This window comes from Camellia sinensis, chromosome 11, assembly GCF_055761805.1.
Source record: "Camellia sinensis isolate YWXY chromosome 11, ASM5576180v1, whole genome shotgun sequence".
In the NCBI taxonomy this organism is placed as follows: Eukaryota; Viridiplantae; Streptophyta; class Magnoliopsida; order Ericales; family Theaceae; genus Camellia; species Camellia sinensis.
The window spans coordinates 53,197,095-53,201,797 of NC_138971.1; positions in this window are offsets into that span (position 1 = coordinate 53,197,095).

Below are 4,703 nucleotides of genomic sequence, written 5' to 3' on the forward strand. Positions count from 1 at the left end.
TTCAAAGGGACAACTAAGTTATGTATGGCTCGCCAGAAATCACCAAGGGATTAAAATTTCCCTACCCATTCCTATGATGAGAGTAATATCTGCAACATATGTTGTATGCAGGGGTATAAGGATAAGTTTTGCTTTTAATGATTACTTATATCTTGATTAAGGCATAAAATCAAGACGAGTATAAGGAGATGCTCACAATAAGAATCACCTATATGAGTGTTGAACTGGGGCTAGTTCTATGAGAATGAAAGAGGCTACATTCTCTAGAAACACTCATGAAAACCAGGAGCGTTCAAGGCCAAAATGAACACAACATTGAGAACCACGATGTGTTAGAATATATTTTGTGTGAAATCTATTGTCTTGGCTTACACAATCGGCTGAACAATTCAAGGCATCATGTCCATTGGTTAGCCAGTAAGTCCGATAGGTTATCATTAGGGAAGGTTCAAAGCCAAAAGCTACCTATCCTGATGCAAGATATTTTCGACTTATACTCTTTTGATAAAGTCTGCATATTATTGCATTTCCGTTGTCATCAAATTCCATTCATGTGGGGGATTGTTGGAAATGGTTATAAAATTCTGGATAAAACCAAAATTTTTTCCTAAGTTTGGTCTATTTTTTAGGTGGGCCCCGTGCATCGATTTTCACGGGTCAAAGTAGTAACGCATTTTATGCTGCGTTGTGATTCGCGTAGTATATTTGGTTGCTCAAAACCATTACCGAGTGAATGGAAAATTGAAGCCAAAGTATGCTTCATGAAAATGGAGTTTTGGTGAAAAATCCTTAAATGTATTGTATAAGGTTTGTCCCACATTGATTTGGTGGGAAGTTTTGAATGGGTTTATAAGGCATGGGTTTGGTACTTGGGGTGTGCCCCAAGAGATACCCAAGTGTTTTAGAGGGAGAGATTATGGGCAAAATGGGCTAGACCCATTGGACCCAAAAATCACCACACGCGCGCGCCGCCGCCGCCGTCCGTTCGGTCGGGCGAGCTGGGCTGGGCCTGGGCTTGGACGTGGGTACGTGGTGTGAGGTTGGGCTTGTTCGGCCCAATACTAATCTTTTTAGGCCAAAAACATTTGAATTTAATTTTATTTTGTATGAAATAAAATTCAGAATTCAAATTAAACTGGAAATAAACTGGTTTGGTTTTACTGTACATCCAAACAGGGCCCTTCCCGAAATAAACTAGTCTGGTTTTTACTGTACATCCAAACATGGCCCTTCTTGGTTTTTACTATACATCCAAACAGGGCCCTTACCGATTTTGTATCTGTTTAAATTATGAACCCAACAGATTCAAATCTGTTTGAATTCAAAACCAATAGGTTTCATACCTGTTCAATTCAAAACCAGTAGCCACCTTTACATCTATAAATAGACTAGCCTCCTATTTGGATTTGACTCCAATTTTCGTACTCCATCATCTGCTATAAATCTCTGCATTTTGCTGCATTTAATTTCTGAAAGAAAGAGTGTAAACACTTAGTGTGTTCATAAGGCAAACAATTTGTAGTGCTGCTATTGTTTGTAGTAGATCATTTCATCCTGGGAGATAGACGCCCAAATTCTGAAAGCACCGTAGAGAGGACGAATCTGTCTTAAGGACACAGTGTCAAACACTAGACTTGATCAGATTATAATTCGAAGAAATTAAATCAAGTAAGTTATTTAATTTATTTTCAGTGTTATTATTATTTATTTAAATCAGATTTTAATTTTGTTTTTGTAACAAAATAAAATATGTTTTTATTTATTTATTTTTATTTCGAGTTTGATTTTTGTAATCAAACAAATTCTCTCATTTCCTTTATTTCTTTATATTCTGGTTGTTGTTTAGTACACAACAGAATTTAATTTATTTAAATACAGTGAAGATTGTCCAACACAAACAAGTAATGAAGCATGACATTCAAGTAAATAAGCAAAAGGTTACAAAGTTAGATGTTAATAATCTAGAAATAGGGATTTCATCCTCCTAACCTAACTGCAAGAATTGGATTCGGATTATTCGGTATACCCCATCTTTTGTTGCTTTGTAGACCTTATCCCGGATGCCTACTACAATTACATACCACGTAGCACCAACTGAGGACCTCAAAAGATACGGTAAAAATAAGGGCCAAGCCCATAACCTCCTCCAACCTTATCCATCATAAATATCTAGGGTCCGAATACAACGGTTCATTCAAGGGTTCCGAAAAAATCATTTGTGCAAGACTTAACCTTCAATTAGGGAACACGTCCCATCAATCCATACTTGAAGTTAACATATTATCATATCATTTTTATTCAAGTGATCAAAAACCCAATACCACCCCATTTAGTTTCCTCTTGAGTTAGATGTTTTAAGTGAATGTTAGAATAAGCTATTGAGATTATAATTTGCATACACGTTTGAGCATCATCGAAGCACCATGACAAAGAAACATAGACATAAAAATGTAAAAATCATACTAAAGCCCAAACAAGTGATAAGAAGCATATTCATGAAATTTTAAAGTATGAAATCATAAGCAAACATAAATTTCCAAATTAGATACTCTTTAAAGATTACAATCTAAGAGACATTTCTTGTCTTTTTCCGAACTCGGCCTTTCTATGGTTTGTAGAGAATTTTATCTAGTTTCTATGTCATTTTTCAAAAACGGGATACCTTTCCTAAATTTTTCGATGGTGCTACAAGAATCAATTAATGTACATACTAGTGTACCAACTAGTGTTATGTCAGTATTACTGACCCCACCTATTATACAAATTACAAATACCCAAAACCTCTCAAATTATGCTTCATCATCTGTTAGTATACTATTTAGTACATTAATTGGTATATATAGCATTATTCTAATTTTTTAGTTATTAAAGAAATACTCTAGCACTGTTCAGATTCGTCGATTGTTACGAAAATCGGATTTTTCTTAAACCACTCACTTTTTTTCAATAAAACCATTTTTAATTGAAGGATAACATTTTTTTAGAATTTTTGAAAGTGGGCTGAAAATATCTATCTTTTTTGCACAAAGCTTGAAGTAAGAAGAGTAATAGAAAAAGAGGGCAACTATGAGTAATTTTCCATTTCTCTTATGACGAAAACATGCTAAATAGTATATAAATAATTCAGATTTTTAGAATGAAGGTATGCTTTCGGAAATAATGTGAAAAATGAGTAGAAAAATATAGTTTTGTTTCCATTAAGTGAAAATACAAATAAGGAAAGAAACAATGCTATAATTGCTTTATTCAAACACAAGAACATTATGAATACATATTTGAAAATGATACATTAAACTTCTAAGATCATGTATTTGAATGAGAAAATAAAAGAGGGTTGTGCTGTGACTTGCTTGTTTGCATAGGAAAGGTGTTATGCAAGAATTGCTCACTTTTCTTCCTCCTCCTCCAAAGTTCTCACTTTCTCTCCTCTTTCCGTCTGCTCAACCAAAATATAGAGTGTGTGTATGTGTTTGTTGTGCCAAAAGTGTTGAGGGAGGTGGTGTATTTATAGGAAAATTGCGGTGAAATGTCCAAAATACCCATTGATTTCAAATGAATTGAATAGTCTTAGATTTATTTAGAATAAAATGGAATGAGGGGTGATTTAGATGGTTAATCATGGTTTAATTATGGCTTAAATCTCATTTGGTTGGAATGGAACTAGATGGCTAGATTGGTACAAAACAAGTTTCCAAGTTTTGGGGTACTAGCTCACTTTTTTCCTTAATTTCATAGATTTTGCTTCGAAAAGTACATCACAAACTTTCTTCAAGAGGGTGGCCGGCCATGTGCATTTGATCAAGGGATTTGTATCATCTTTTTGGTACAAATAAGTGTGTGTGTATATATATATATATATATATATGTAGATATTTTGGTAGAAAAAGATTAAAATAATAATTTGTATTTTTATATGTATAAAGAATGATTTGAGGTCAAAATAAAATTAAAAAAAAAATGTAAGGGCTTGGGTTTAATTAGAATATCTATTTCAAGTTTAGTATTAATTAAAATAGTGTTAGGAAAAATAATTTAGTTTGAATTATCTTACTTTGAATTAAAAGACGCATAACCGAATGAAAACGATAGAAATCGAAAACTAAGGTTTTGAGCGATCAATCTATAATTAGAGAGTTAAGTAATTAATATTAGAGTGTTAGAAACAACTACTAAGTTACGGGAGTCGATTAGGATTTGCACAGTTTCATCCGGGATTTGTTTTCAATTCTAGGGTTAAAATTATAAATGAGGAGTTGAGGACTTTTATTATAATAATTCAAAAGTAAGGGCCTTACTAGGATTTATAAAATTCAGGGGTCTTACACCAGCGATGATGAGTGGTGGCTGGGTTTTGGATGGAGAATTAGGATTTAGGGTAATTTGGTACTTTTATTTTAGGACAAAAATATAATATCAAAAAATTCGTCAAGTGCGGATTGAGAGATTTGGGGTGTGAAAATATAAGCTCCCTACAAATTGAAGAAAATAAGACAACCTATTCACATCTTCACTGCACAAGCTAATTTATTTCATTCCTGTTGGATACCACCACCTGCATATGCATGTATTACCTGCGATTCCACATTAATTAGTCTGAAAATGGTTTGCCAATAAATTAAGACAAAGTGGTTAGTCCACACAACACATGTAATGTAACAAAGGCAATAATTTAAACCTGGTTTTGAAGTTTGTAGAAAAAGATA